A 16,747-nucleotide genomic window follows, 5' to 3' on the forward strand; every position below is an offset into this window, starting at 1 on the left:
ACATACCCGCTCCCGACGTTACCCAGCAACCTCTGTCTGGATAAGGCTTTCCTGTTGGCAATATCCACTGCAAGCAACCTTTGTCTTGCAGGGCGGCACTTATTAGCCGATATATGCCCAACAGACTCACTGTAAGCAACCTCTGTCTTACAGGAGCAACAACATACTCACTGTAAGCAACCTCTGTCTTACAGGAGCACACTCATCTCGATACCTCTGTAAGCAACCTCTGTCTTACAGCAAAGCATTATAACAAGGTATCCCAGGAAAGCGTTCTCAGTGGTCGTACCACCATCTATCTGACTGCCTTCACGCAGCAGATCATCACATAATCATTCTCAGGAGTTGCCATAACGCAATAAATGAATATCTCTTGGGTTGCTTCAAGCAACAAATGACCTCTCAACAGGTCCTCTACTTTTATTCTCTTTTAAAATCATAAATACGCAAGCGGGACAAAACCCACGCCCTTGCCAACAATTTCATAAACTAAATACCTTTCCTCAAAAGAATCAGTGTGATTATCATCATAAGTTATCATTCTTATTATTCATTTCTAGTTACATATTCTTACACAATATCTCTCTCTTTCTTTATTCAATCATGTTGTACAAACCTTACGACTTCCACTTTTGCAACCTCTTAACTCAAACCAATTTTAAAACCACTTTCTAGTTTAATTTTCTTTCAAAAGACTCAAGAAAATCATTTATTTTAGATTCACTAAATACTTTTCAAAACATCACCCTCTTACTAAAAGTAACCATATAAAACTCTTTTTTAAGTTTACTAACTTCCCAAAGACTCAAAAACATCTCTCTTTACCATTCAAATTCAAATATTATATATATATTCATTAAACTTCTAAAAAGTAATCCTTTATTTCAAGCCCCAAGCATAACTCTCTTCATATTGAATAAATCTCAAAACATAACTTCTTTTATAAATAATTCAAACTTGAACATAAACCTTGGTAATTCAAATTCAAAATAGTATAATTCTTTTCTTACCTAAATAAAATTGTTTTCATAATAAATTCAGCCCATACATAATACTTTAATCAATAGATAAAACTTAAATAACATAACTTTCCAAATCCAAACCTTCTAAAATAACTTTTTTTAAGTAAAACCTCAGATTTTACAAAATTCCGGCAGCACCTCCCCTAAAATTCGGACTTAGCCACCCTTACGGGTCCCTCTTTCTCAACATCTCATCAACCTTTCTCAACAGGTATCAAATAAAGGTTCTCAATCAATCAGAAAATCCACAATTCGCTATTCTCACATAATCCATCAATCCAACTTCAAACTCATCAATTCATAAATTAAGTTAACCAAAAGGCTAATAGTTCCTCATTCCCAAATATCCAAACACATTATCGCCCCACTTAACCAGAATTTTAGTAACATTGACACCAAAACACAAAAATATGTATTGTTCACAAAATCTTGGTTCTCCTATAATCAACTGTTATGCTCACCCAAAAAGTCAACTTCATATAGTTTCCAATTATTACAAATTATCTTTATACTTTTAATAATAACGGCATCAGTTTATAATTTAGATTTTAAGGAATTAATTTATCAATCGATTTACAATCTCTTTACAAATCACAACTTCAAACCTAGCTTATCAGAAATTAATTCAACACCCAATGTATTGCTTACAAGCAAAATCAGAATCTCCAGCAAACATTCACCAAGCAATCCTCAATTCACATATTACTATAATCAAAGCACAAACATAACGTACTCATAGCTAGCCCAGCTAGCCCAACTAATCAGAATTAAGTAAAGTAATCAAACCACTGATCATTGTCATAACAACCTCAAAAGCAGTTACAATTCACAGCCATAGCCCGGATCAATAAATCATGACATAGAAAATTAGTCCAGCCATCACAGAATTGTTTATATACTCTTAAAGTTACTATATTGTTTTAGAAAATCAGATTCTCAAGACAGTTTAATCCTTTAAGTTCTAATCCTTCAATAACCACCAGATCAAATTTCAGCCAGTCACAAGTCAATTTCACAGCCATTCTGGTACATCGGATAACTAAAATCAACAGCAAGCACTTGTTTTCAACAATTAGAATATAACCACAACCCAATCAATTTAGCATAATTACATCAAAATCAAAAAACCAATATCAATCACAACAACAACCAAAATTAATCTTATCAATTAATCACTTACAACAACAAAACCCAGTAACATTCACAGCAACTGTCCACACTCAATTCATCAATTATCCAAACGACAGCTTTTCAATAATTAACCCAGCATATATCAATTTAATAAATTACACTAAACTAATCATTATTCACAACAGCATCTAAGTTCAATCACAGCTCAGAATATTCACAACGACTAACTAATTTCAAAAGCATTTCAAGTTATTCATGTTAATTAAGAAATTTTTAACCATTGTTAACCATTTTCACTTATCCAATAACTTTCTAGGCATTCTAAATTAAAAACGTTAAATCCCCTACCTCAAAGTCGAAACTAACGGAATTCACTAAATGCAACTACTCCATTAGCAGTTTCCAGCACCTATTTCCATGGCAGCAACAATGACAAGGTTAAACACCTCCTCTCCTCTCCGATCTGAGATTCCAGAAATAGCAGCCATTTTTAATCAAAGCCAGCAGCAACATGAGGTGGTCATGGCAGCAATCAGAAACGGTGAATTCAAATAGGATTTTACTAAAAATTTTGGAAACTCCATGCTAACTCAGATTGAAGCAAAAGCCAGAATGCCTTACCTCAATTACACAATAATAACAGAACGAGGAAACGACAGCAGCAGGAACGGCGGCCTATGGGTGACGGCAACGCGGCTCCATCACCAGTGACCAAGAAGCACAGCAGAGGCGTTTACCCCACTCAACAGCATTTTCTCCCTCAACTGGCCTTCCTCCACCCATGAGCTCCTCTCTCGGCGGACCAGAGAAGCAAAAACGGAGCTCCATCGTGACTCTCTGCCTTCAACGGCGACGCACAGCAGTGAGACCCGGCGGTGGCGGCGCTATGGCTCAGCAACGGTGGCGCGAATGGCAACGCAAACAGGGCAACTTCCTCCTTCCTGAACGTCGCGCATTCTCTCTCTCCGCTGGTCCTTGATGGCAACGGCTCCAAGGGAGATGACGAGCAAGGACGGCGGTGGCTCCTCATGGTGGTCGCTCTTCCTTCGGTGACGTTAGCTGCAGAACGGGCTTGGTGGGAGGCAGAGCGACGACTGGGCAGTGACGATTGGCGTGGCTTCGACGGTGGTGCTCCTCATGGCTCCACGAACAGCGACGACGGACCTGATGGTGACGAGAGGCGCGGCAGAGCGGACGGTGGTTAGGCGCGGCTCCCTCTTCTCCGATTTCCCTTCCCCTGGTTCACCCCTGACTCCTCACTCTCCCTATCTGATGTTCTGTTTCTGAAGCATGTATTACGTTGGAGGGGGTTTGGTGGCTGGGATAAGAAATTAGGGTTAGGGTTTCTGGGATTTGGGAATTAGGGTTTCTGATTCAATTTGGGAATTTAGGTTTAGGAATTAGGGATTTTATAAAAGAATATGGATAGATATGAATAGATATTTTGATAAAATTGGAGGGTAGAGTAATTTTAAAATCAAATGTACTCTATTAAAAATATTTAGAAACATTATTTATCAGCATATTGCTAGGTTCAATCTATTATTTCTAATTTAAATTATAAAATAAACATATTAATCAAATAGTTATAAAATATAGCTCAAACTCAATATTAATTATTCAAATTAAATGATATAACTTCTCATTATTTTTCTATCACCGAAACTTAAATTTCAATTTATAAAATAACTAATTATGATAAAAATTATGCATAAATATTAACTGACTTAAACATAAAGTATTTATAAAAATTAATCTAATCATTTTTAGTAAATTAATTCCTAAGAGTTCAAATTAATAACATAATTCATTCAAAATAGAATTTATTTAAATTAAATTATACAATTCTTCTTTTTTTCAATTACCAAAATTATAACTTCAATTATACCAAATATCTAATAAAATTTATATAAAAGTTTTAATTAATTTAAACTTCAATTATCGTGAAACTCTATTTAATTATCATTAGTAAAATAATTTTCTTAAAATAAATCACAAATAACTAATTATTTGATTTTCAAAAACTAGGGTTGTTACATTACTATGCAACAAAATTTGGTTCCAATGCTTACTAGATTCTTGCATTACTTTCAAGTGAAAGTGTCACACTAAGTTGGTGTGCCACTTATTTTTTTATGCAATGTATCATGCACACCCTCTTATGTTTGCAATCACAATGTCTCTATCTCTTGTGCCTTGATTTTTATCTTAAATTTTGCTTGCTTGCAACACATGTACTGCTAACATTTCATTGTGTAAGACATTCATGATCCATCTTAGCCCCATAGCCATTGTTCTAATTGTTGCTTGAGGATGAGCAAGCATTCTGAGTTGGTATGGGAAGAAGAAGAATGGTAGGAAAATGACAACAATAGAGAATATGAATTGCAAGGTTGTAAAGTTCCTTTTCCTCTCATTTATTTCCAGCACCTTAAATTGCATGATTGTCTTTATATTTTCTGTATGCATGTGTGGTATGACTAAGCATAGCTTGAATTTGATTTACAACATGGTGTTGTACCATTATGACTACCAACTTGAGTTTTGTGAGTTCAAAAGCAATAAAACATCATGATCATAAACAAACAAGGAATTAAAGAAGAATTTAGCATGTGCATACAAGTATTGGAAAGCTAGTATGATTGATTGTTGCTCAATTGCACTGGATTTTATTTAATTGAAGTTTTTTATCTAGTACATTTTGTGAAATCTTTTGAAATCATGAAAACCTTGAAGAAGCAAATACAATTAAAGCAAGAAAAGAAAAAGGGAAAGAATGAGAAAGCTGAAGGCTCTGAGTACCAATGGCAATTTATTTGCTAAGTGATTGTGGTGTTTATGTATCAAGCCAAATGCTTGAAAACAAAACACTTAGAAGTCAAGGCTAGGCTCAAGTGCAAAAGCACTCCCTCAAAGCTCAAGGCTCTGAGCATCAATGATTAGAGAATAAAAAAAAAAATTTATGAGCTTAATGAAGTCCTCTAATTAAATGCTTGTGGTGCTTATGTATCAAGTGGTAATACTTGAAAACAACGTATTTAGAAGTCGTAACTTTGTTATCAACTCATGGGGCAAAGCACCCAAAAGGAGAAGCTAATAAAAAAAATCAAAAGCTTGTTTCAAGGAAGAATTATAAGAAAAAGATTTCATAAAATGAGCTAGATAGAAGCATCAATCATTTACAGCTCTTTTGTGATTGTAGCATGCATAGAAAACTAGCCTACCATGAATATTGAGTTGCTATTCTTCTTACCTTGGATTGTCAATCTTTATTGCATGATTCTTTTCTTGCTTGGGGACAAGAAAGGTTTAAGTTTGGTGTTGTGATGACATGTCATCATATACCTATTTTTCTATGCTTTTTCATACAAGAAATTGATGATTTGTGCTTAAATATTGAATGCTTTTGTACTTAAATGATATATTTTCTTGATCTTTTAATTTTATAAATCTTGTAGGAAATAAGAAGAAAAAGAAGCAAAGAAGCACAAAATAAGCCAAAAAGGAGAAAAAAAGAGCTTTGGGGTACACTTTGAAGTTGGGGTACACTTTGGAGCCTTAGGCCACGCTTTGGGTACACTTTGGAGCCTTAGGCCACGCTTTTAAAAGCGTGGCTTGATGAGCGGATAATTTATACGCTTTTTGGCATTGTTTTTATATAGTTTTTAGTAAGTTTAAGCTACTTTTAGGGATGTTTTCATTAGTTTTTATGTTAAATTCACATTTCTGGACTTTACTATGAGTTTGTGTGTTTTTCTGTGATTTCAGGTAAATTCTGACTGAAATTGAGGGATTTGAGCAAAACTCTGAAAAAGGCTGACAAAAGGACTGCTGATGCTGTTGGATTCTGACCTCCCTGCACTCGAAATGGATTTTCTGGAGCTACAGAACTCCAATTGGCGCGCTCTCAACGGCGTTGGAAAGTAGACATCCAGGGCTTTCCAGCAATATATAATAGTCCATACTTTATTCGAAGAATGACGACGCAAACTGGCGTTGAACGCCAAGTACACGCTCCTTTCTGGAGTTAAACGCCAGAAAAACGTCATAATCCGGAGTTGAACGCCCAAAGCACATCATAACTCGAAATTCAACTCCAAGAGGAGCCTCTGCTCGTGGATAGATCAAGCTCAGCCCAAGCACACACCAAGTGGGCCCCGGAAGTGGATTTATGCATCAATTACTTACTCATGTAAACCCTAGGAGCTAGTTTATTATAAATAGGATGATTTACTAATGTATCAATCATCTTTGGTCTCAGTTTTGTTTTATTCTTCATCCTAAGAGACTATTGATCACGTTCTAGGGGGCTGGCCATTCGGCCATGCCTGAACCTCTTTTGCTTATGTATTTTCAACGGTGGAGTTTCTGCACACCATAGATTAAGGGTGTGGAGCTCTGCTGTACCTCAAGTATTAATGAAGTTCTATTTTCTTTTATTCAAATCTCTCTTATTCTTATTCCAAGATATTCATTCGCACCCAAGAACATGATGAATAATGATGAGTAATAACCCTCATTATTATTCTCACTCATGAACGCGCGTGATTGACAACCACTTTCGTTCTACATGCAACACAAGCTTGAATGTGTATCTCTTAGATTCCCCAACAGAATCTTCGTGGTATAAGTTAGATAGTTGGCGGCATTCATCTGGATCCGGAAAGTCCAACCTTGTCTGTGGTGTTCCGAGTAGGATCCTGGGAGTCCGGAAAGTCCAACCTTGTCTGTGGTGTTCCGAGTAGGATTCCGATCATGAATGACCGTGACGTGCTTCAAACTTTAACCTGCTGGGCGTTAGTGACAAACGCAAAAGAGGGATTCTATTCCAGTAGGAGCGGGAACCAACCGGTGATTGGCCGTGCTGTGACAGAGTGCGTGCGTAGCTTTCACTGCGAGGATGGGATGTAGCTATCAGCCATGGGTGATGCCTCCAGACTGGTTAGCTGTGCGAGTGACAGCCGCACAGGTTATTTCCCCGTGAGGAATGAAAGTAGCCACAGTTGATAGTGAACCCCTATACAAAGCTTGCCATGGAGAGGAGTAAGAAGGATTGGGTAGAAGGAATAGGAGAGCAGGCGTGCTTGAGCCATGCAGCAGCTGTATATACTTAAAAGATACCTCTACCAATGAATCTGCATAAGTGTTCTATCCCTTTTATTAAGTATTTCTTCTTTCTATTTTATTTAAACCCATAAACTATTTTAATCTGCCTAACTGAGATTTGCAAGGTGACCATAGCTTGCTTCATACCAACAATCTCTGTGGATTCGACCCTTACTCACGTAAGGTATTACTTGGACGACCCAGTACACTTGCTGGTTAGTTGAACGGAGTTGTGAAGAAAATAAACAGTGCCCTAAGAGTAAACATCCTTTATAAACAAATAACAAGTGATCACAATTTCGTCCACCAAGTTTTTGGCGCCGTTGCCGGGGAACAATCAATTTCGAACAACAATTCAAACAATTGTTTCCAACCCACAATGGTGCCAAATTTTTAATCCGGCAACAACACCAAGTTTTTGGCGCCGTTGCCGGGGATTGTTCGAGTATGGACAACTGACGGTTCATCTTGTTGCTCAGATTAGGTAATTTTCTTTTCAAAAATCTTTTTCAAAAATTTTTCTTTTATTTTTCGTTTTTTCAAAACTTTATTTTCGAAAATAATTAATAAAAATCCAAAAAAATTAGAAAATCATAAAAATAAAAAATATTTTGTGTTTCTTGTTTGAGTCTTGAGTCAATTTTTAAGTTTGGTGTCAATTGCATGCTTTAAAAAATTTTTTCTTGCATTTTTTCGAAAATCCCATGCATTCATAGTGTTCTTCATGATCTTCAAGTTGTTCTTGACAAGTCTTCTTGTTTGATCTTGATGATTTCTTGTTTTGTGTCTTTTCTTGTTTTTCATGTGCATTTTTGCATTCATATTTTCCATGCATTAAAGATTTCTAAGTTTGGTGTCTTGCATGTTTTCTTTGCATCAAAAATTTTTCAAAATTATGTTCTTGATGTTCATCATGATCTTCAAAGTGTTCTTGGTGTTCATCTTGACATTCATAGCATTCTTGCATGCATTCATTATTGATCTAAAAATTTCATGCATAAAAGTATTCATAATTAAAAATTCAAAAAATCAAAAATATCTTTTCCTTTTTCCCTCCAAGATTTCGAAATTTTGGGTTGACTTGGTCAAAAAATTTTCAAAATTAGTTGTTTCTTACAAGTCAAGTCAAAATTTCAATTTTAAAAATCTTATCTTTTCAAAATCTTTTTCAAAAATCATATCTTTTTCATTTTTTTTATAAATTTCAAAAATTTCAAAAATATTTTTCAAATATTTTCAAATTCTTTTTCTTATCTTTATATGTAATTTTCGAAAATTCACTAAATAATTAATGTGATTGGTTCAAAAATTTGAAGTTTGTTACTTTCTTGTTAAGAAAGGTTCAATCTTTAAGTTCTAGAATCTTATCTTGTAGTTTCTTGTTAGTGAAGTAAATAATTTCAAAATTTTTTTGAATTAAATCTTTTTATCTTTTATCTTATCTTTTTCAAAAAAAAATTTTATCTTTTTCAAAAATTTTATCTTTTTCAAAATTTGATTTTAAAATATCTTATCCAACTTACTATCTTCTTATCTTTTTAAATTTTGATTTCAAATCTTTTTCAATCAACTAACTAACTTTTTGTTTGTTTCTTATCTTTTTCAAAACCACCTAACTACTTTTTCCTCTTCTATTTTCGAAAATATCTCTCTCTTTTTCAAAAAGTTCTTTTTAATTAATTAATTATTTCATGTTTTAATTTTAATTACATTTTATCTCTAATTTTCGAAAATCACTAACTCCTTTTCAAAATTATTTTCGAAATTTCTCTTCTCTCTTCCTCTTCTATTTAATTATTTAATTACTAACACTTCTCTTCACCCCTCTTCATCAAAAATCCGAATCCATTCCTCTTCTTCTACCCCTTTCTTTTTCTACTAACATAAGGGAATCTCTATACTGTGACATAGAGGATTCCTTCTTTCTTTTTTTTTGTGTTCCCTTTTCTTTCATATGAGCAGGAACAGGGACAAAGGCACTCTTGTTGAAGTTGATCCAGAACCTGAAAGGACTCTGAAGAGAAAATTAAAAGAAGCTAAATTACAACAATCCAGAAGCAACCTTTTAGAAAATTTCGAACAAGAGGAAGAGATGGCCGAAAATAATAATGATAATGCAAGGAGAATGCTTGGTGACTTCACAAAGCCAACATCCAAGTTTGATGGAAGAAGCATCTCCATTCTTACCATTGGAGCCAATAACTTTGAGCTTAAGCCTCAACTAGTTGCATTAATGCAACAAAACTGCAAGTTTTATGGACTTCCATCTGAAGATCCTTACCAGTTTTTAACTGAGTTCTTGCAGATCTGTGACACTGTAAAGACAAATGGAGTTAATCCTGAAGTCTACAGACTCTTGCTTTTCCCTTTTGCTGTAAGAGACAGAGCTAGAGTATGGTTGGATTCTCAACCCAAGGATAGCCTGGACTCATGGGATAAGCTTGTCACTGCATTCTTAGATAAATTCTTTCCTCCTCAAAAGCTGAGCAAGCTGAGAGTGGATGTTCAAACCTTCAAACAAAAAGATGGTGAATCCCTCTATGAAGCTTGGGAAAGATACAAGCAGCTGACAAAGAGATGTCCATCTGACATGTTTTCTGAATGGACCATATTAGATATATTCTATTATGGTCTCTCTGAATTTTCGAAAATGTCATTGGACCATTCTGCAGGTGGATCTATTCACCTGAAGAAAACGCCTGAAGAGGCTCAAGAACTCATTGACATGGTTGCAAACAACCAGTTTATGTACACCTCTGAGAGGAATTCCGTGAACAATGGGGTACCTCAGAAGAAAGGAGTTCTTGAAATTGATGCTCTGAATGCCATATTGGCTCAGAACAAAATGTTGACTCAACAGGTCAACATGATCTCTCAGAATCTGAATGGACTGCAACATGCATCCAATAGTACTAGAGAGGTAGCTTCTGAAGAAGCTTATGATCCTGAAAACCCTGCCATGGCAGAGGTTAATTACTTAGGTGAACCCTATGGAAACACCTATAATTCATCATGGAGAAATCATCCGAATTTCTCCTGGAAGGATCAACAAAAACCCCATCAAGGTTTTAACAATGGTGGACGTGCAAGGCTGGATAATAGTAAGCCATATCCATCATCTTCTCAGCAACAGACAGAGAACTCTGAACAAAACAATTCTAATTTAGCCAACATAGTCTCTGATCTGTCAAAGGCCACTTTCAGTTTCATGAATGAAACCAGATCTTCCATTAGAAATCTGGAAGCACAAGTGGGCCAGCTGAGTAAGAAAGTTATTGAAACTCCTCCCAGTATTCTCCCAAGCAATACAGAAGAGAATCCAAAAGGAGAGTGCAAGGCCATTGATTTAATCAAAGTGACCGAATGCACTAGGGAGGAGGAGGACGAAAATCCTAAGGAGAAAGACCTCCTGGGACGTCCTTCAAGCATGAAGGAGTTTCCTATTAAGGATCCAGAGGAATCTGAGGCTCATCTACAGACCATAGAGATCCCATTAAATCTCCTTCTGCCATTCATGAGCTCTGAAGAATATTCATCCTCTGAAGAGGATGAAGATGTGATTGGAGAGCAAGCTGCTCTATATTTAGGAGCTATCATGAAGCTGAATGCCAAACTGTTGGTAATGAGACTTGGGAAAGTAAACCTCCCTTACTCATTAGTGAACTAGACACTTGGATTCAGAAAACTCTACCTCAAAAGAAACAAGATCCTGGCAAGTTCTTAATACCTTGTACCATTGGCACCATGAGCTTTGAAAAAGCTCTATGTGATCTAGGGTCAGGGATAAATCTTATGCCACTCTCTGTAATGGAGAAGATGGGGATCATTGAGGTACAACCTGCCTTGTTCTCATTACAATTGGCAGATAAGTCCATAAGACAAGCTTATGGATTAGTAGAGGACGTGCTAGTAAAGGTTGAAGGCCTTTACATCCCTACTGATTTCATAATCCTAGATACTAGGAAGGAAGATGATGAATGCATCATCCTAGGAAGACCTTTCCTAGCCACAGCAGGAGCTGTGATAGATGTCAACAGAGGTGAGTTAGTCCTTCAACTGAATGGGGACTACCTTGTGTTTCAAGCACATGGCCATCCCTCTATGACAAAAGAGAGTAAGCATGAAGAGCTTCTCTCAGTTCAGAGTCAAGAAGAGCCCACACAGTCAAACTCTAAGTTTGGTGTTGTGAGGCCACAACCAAACTCTAAGTTTGGTGTCCAAACCCCATATCCAAACTCTAAGTTTGGTGTTGGGAATACCACACTTAAATTGACCTGATCACCTTGTGGCTCCATGAGAGCCACTGTCAAGCTATTGACATTAAAGAAGCGCTTGTTGGGAGGCAACCCAATTTTATTCATCTAATTTTATTTTATTTTGTTTCTTTGTTATTTTTGTGTTTTATTAGGTACATGATCATGAGGAGTCACGAAAAAAATCAAAAAAAAAAATTAAAACAGAGTCAAAAACAGAAGAAAAAATTTTTTCACCCTGGAGGCGCACAGGCTGGCGTTCAACGCCCAGAAGGAGCATCTTTCTGGCGTTCAACGCCAGAACAGAGCATCTTTCTGGCGTTGAACGCCCAAAACAAGCAACAACCTGGCGTTTAACGCCAGGATGCGCACACAGAGGACAATCTGGCGCTGAACGCCAGAAACAAGCATGAAACTGGCGTTCAACGCCAGAATCATGCATAACATGGGCGTTTAACGCCCAGAACTAGCATCAATGGGCGTTTGAACGCCAGAATGATGCATCAAGGCATGTTACATGCCTATATGGTGAAGGAATGGTATTTGTTTTCACCTCAGGATCTGTGGACCCCACAGGATCCTCACCTTAGGATCTGTGGACCCCACAGGATCCCCACCTACCACATTCCTTTTAATCCTAATCACACTCTTCTAATCCAAATCTCATTCTCAATGTCACACTTCCCAAAAACCTTCACCTATCACCTCAATTCCTCTTCCCAATTACCCCATTCACCATTCACATCAACCCCTCTTCCCCATACACCCCACCTACCCCCACTACTTTCAAATTCAATTTCCCACCCTTTCCCACCCAACATGGCCGAACCTATACCCTCCCCCCTCCCTATAAATACCCTTCTTTTCTTTTACATTTTCACACAAACACAAACCCACATTCTCCCACATAGCCGAACCCTCTCTTCTCCCTCTCTACCATATTTTCTTCTTCTTCTTCTACTCTTCTTTTCTTTTTTGCTTGGGGACAAGCAAATTTTAAGTTTGGTGTGGTAAAAGCCTAAGCTTTTTGATTTTCATTCACCATCAATGGCACCCAAGACCGGAATTTCCTCAAGAAAAGGGAAAGGGAAAGCAAAAGCTTCCACTTCCGAGTCATGGGAGAAAGAGAGATTTATCTCCAAGAGCCATCAAGACCACTTCTATGATGTTGTGGCAAAGAAGAAAGTGATCCCTGAGGTCCCTTTCAAGCTCAAGAAAAATGAGTATCCGGAGATCCGACATGAAATTCAAAGAAGAGGTTGGGAAGTCTTAGCCAACCCCATGCAACAAGTCGGAATTCTCATGGTTCAAGAGTTCTATGCCAATGCATGGATCACTAGAAACCATGACCAAAGTATGAACCCAAGCCCAAAGAATTATCTCACAATGGTTAGGGGGAAATACTTGGATTTCAGTCCGGAGAATGTGAGGTTGGCGTTTCATTTGCCTATGATGCAAGGTGATGAACACCCCTACACTAGAAGGGTCAACTTTGATCAAAGGTTGGACCAAGTCCTTAGGGACATTTGTGTGGAAGGCGCCCAATGGAGAGTTGACTCTAAAGGCAAGCCAGTCCAACTAAGAAGACTGGACCTCAAGCCTGTAGCTAGAGGATGGTTGGAGTTCATTCAAAGATCCATCATCCCCACAAGCAACCGATCTGAAGTTACTGTGGATCGGGCCATCATGGTTCATAGCATCATGATTGGTGAAGAAGTAGAGGTTCATGAAGTCATAGCCAATGAACTCTACAAAATAGCTGACAAACCTTCATACATGGCACGGCTAGCATTCCCTCACCTCATATGCCATCTATGTTATTCAGCCGGAGTTATCATAGATGGAGATGCCTCCATAGAAGAAGACAAGCCCATCACCAAGAAAAGGATGGAGCAAACAAGGGAAGTTCCTCACGGCCCTCAAGGAGAACAAGAGGAAGTGCATCATCAACAAATGCCTCATGGAATGCACTTTCCTCCCAACAACTATTGGGAGCAACTTAGCACCTCCTTGGAAGATTTGAGCCATAATGTGGAACAACTAAGGGTGGAACACCATGAACACGCCCTCACTCTTCAAGAAATAAGAGAAGATCAAAGAGCAATGAGGGAGGAGCAACAAAGGCAAGGAAGGGACATAGAAGAGTTGAAGAACATCATTGGTCCTTCAAGAAGAAGACGCCACTAGAGGTGGATTCATTCCTTGTTCTTTATTTCTTTCTGTTTTCGGTTTTTAATTATTATGTTTATCTATGTTTTGTGTCTTTATTTCATGATCATTAGTATGTAACCATGCCTTAAAGCTATGAATAAAATCCATTAGTCCTTCACCTCTCTTAAAAGAAAAATGTTTTAATTCAAAAGAACAAGAAGTACATAATTTTCGAAATTATTATTGAATTTAGTTTAATTATTTTGATGTGGTGACAATGCTTTTGTTTTCTGAATGAATGAATGAACAGTGCATATGTCTTTGGATCTTGTTGTTTATGAGTGTTAAAATTGTTGGTTCTTGAAAGAATGATGAACAAAGAGAGATGTTATTGATGATCTGAAAAATTCATGGAATTGATTCTTGAAGCAAGAAAAAGCAGTGAAAAAAAAAAAAAAAAAAAAGAAGGAGCAATAGAAAAAGCCAATAGCCCTTAAAACCAAAAGGCAAGGGTAAAAAGGATCCAAGGCTTTGAGCATCAATGGATAGGAGGGCCCAAGGAAATTTAATCCGGGCCTAAGCGGCTAAACCAAGCTGTCCCTAACCATGTGCTTGTGTCATGAAGGTCCAAGTGAAAAGCTTGAGACTGAGTGGTTAAAGTCGTGATCCAAGGCAAAAGAGTGTGCTTAAGAGCTCTGGACACCACTAATTGGGGACTTTAGCAAAGCTAAGTCACAATCTGAAAAGGTTCACCCAGTTATGTGTCTGTGGCATTTGTGTATCCGGTGGTAATACTGGAAGACAAAGTGCTTAGGGCCACAGCCAAGACTCATAAGTAACTGTGTTCAAGAATCAACATGCTTAACTAAGAAAGTCAATAACACTATCCAAAATTCTAAGTTCCTAGAGATGCCAATCACTCTGAACTTCAAAGGAAAAAGTGAGATGCCAAAACTGTTCAGAAGCAAAAAGCTACAAGTCCCGCTCATGTAATTAAATTATTATTCATTGATATTTTGGACTTTATAGTATATTCTCTTCTTTTTATCCTATTTGATTTTCAGTTGCTTGGGGACAAGCAACAATTTAAGTTTGGTGTTGTGATGAGCGGATAATTTATACGCTTTTTGGCATTGTTTTTATATAGTTTTTAGTAAGTTTAAGCTACTTTTAGGGATGTTTTCATTAGTTTTTATGTTAAATTCACATTTCTGGACTTTACTATGAGTTTGTGTGTTTTTCTGTGATTTCAGGTAAATTCTGACTGAAATTGAGGGATTTGAGCAAAACTCTGAAAAAGGCTGACAAAAGGACTGCTGATGCTGTTGGATTCTGACCTCCCTGCACTCGAAATGGATTTTCTGGAGCTACAGAACTCCAATTGGCGCGCTCTCAACGGCGTTGGAAAGTAGACATCCAGGGCTTTCCAGCAATATAATAGTCCATACTTTATTCGAAGAATGACGACGCAAACTGGCGTTGAACGCCAAGTACACGCTCCTTTCTGGAGTTAAACGCCAGAAAAACGTCATAATCCGGAGTTGAACGCCCAAAGCACATCATAACTCGAAATTCAACTCCAAGAGGAGCCTCTGCTCGTGGATAGATCAAGCTCAGCCCAAGCACACACCAAGTGGGCCCCGGAAGTGGATTTATGCATCAATTACTTACTCATGTAAACCCTAGGAGCTAGTTTATTATAAATAGGATGATTTACTAATGTATCAATCATCTTTGGTCTCAGTTTTGTTTTATTCTTCATCCTAAGAGACTATTGATCACGTTCTAGGGGGCTGGCCATTCGGCCATGCCTGAACCTCTTTTGCTTATGTATTTTCAACGGTGGAGTTTCTGCACACCATAGATTAAGGGTGTGGAGCTCTGCTGTACCTCAAGTATTAATGAAGTTCTATTTTCTTTTATTCAAATCTCTCTTATTCTTATTCCAAGATATTCATTCGCACCCAAGAACATGATGAATAATGATGAGTAATAACCCTCATTATTATTCTCACTCATGAACGCGCGTGATTGACAACCACTTTCGTTCTACATGCAACACAAGCTTGAATGTGTATCTCTTAGATTCCCCAACAGAATCTTCGTGGTATAAGTTAGATAGTTGGCGGCATTCATCTGGATCCGGAAAGTCCAACCTTGTCTGTGGTGTTCCGAGTAGGATCCTGGGAGTCCGGAAAGTCCAACCTTGTCTGTGGTGTTCCGAGTAGGATTCCGATCATGAATGACCGTGACGTGCTTCAAACTTTAACCTGCTGGGCGTTAGTGACAAACGCAAAAGAGGGATTCTATTCCAGTAGGAGCGGGAACCAACCGGTGATTGGCCGTGCTGTGACAGAGTGCGTGCGTAGCTTTCACTGCGAGGATGGGATGTAGCTATCAGCCATGGGTGATGCCTCCAGACTGGTTAGCTGTGCGAGTGACAGCCGCACAGGTTATTTCCCCGTGAGGAATGAAAGTAGCCACAGTTGATAGTGAACCCCTATACAAAGCTTGCCATGGAGAGGAGTAAGAAGGATTGGGTAGAAGGAATAGGAGAGCAGGCGTGCTTGAGCCATGCAGCAGCTGTATATACTTAAAAGATACCTCTACCAATGAATCTGCATAAGTGTTCTATCCCTTTTATTAAGTATTTCTTCTTTCTATTTTATTTAAACCCATAAACTATTTTAATCTGCCTAACTGAGATTTGCAAGGTGACCATAGCTTGCTTCATACCAACAATCTCTGTGGATTCGACCCTTACTCACGTAAGGTATTACTTGGACGACCCAGTACACTTGCTGGTTAGTTGAACGGAGTTGTGAAGAAAATAAACAGTGCCCTAAGAGTAAACATCCTTTATAAACAAATAACAAGTGATCACAATTTCGTCCACCATGGCTCATGACCAAATCAAAGAAGAAAGCAACCAGCACGCACACTGCTCTGCCCTTGCCAAGAGCAGGGCAATATCGTGATGCAAAGTGAGGTTGGAAGCAAATTTTTGCTAAGTTAAAATCTGGGCGCTCACAACATGACCATGCCTCCTTCAAAGAGCTATAACTTGAGCTACAGACGTCTGAT

The sequence above is a fragment of the Arachis stenosperma genome, chromosome 4, assembly GCF_014773155.1.
Source record: "Arachis stenosperma cultivar V10309 chromosome 4, arast.V10309.gnm1.PFL2, whole genome shotgun sequence".
Lineage (NCBI taxonomy): Eukaryota > Viridiplantae > Streptophyta > Magnoliopsida > Fabales > Fabaceae > Arachis > Arachis stenosperma.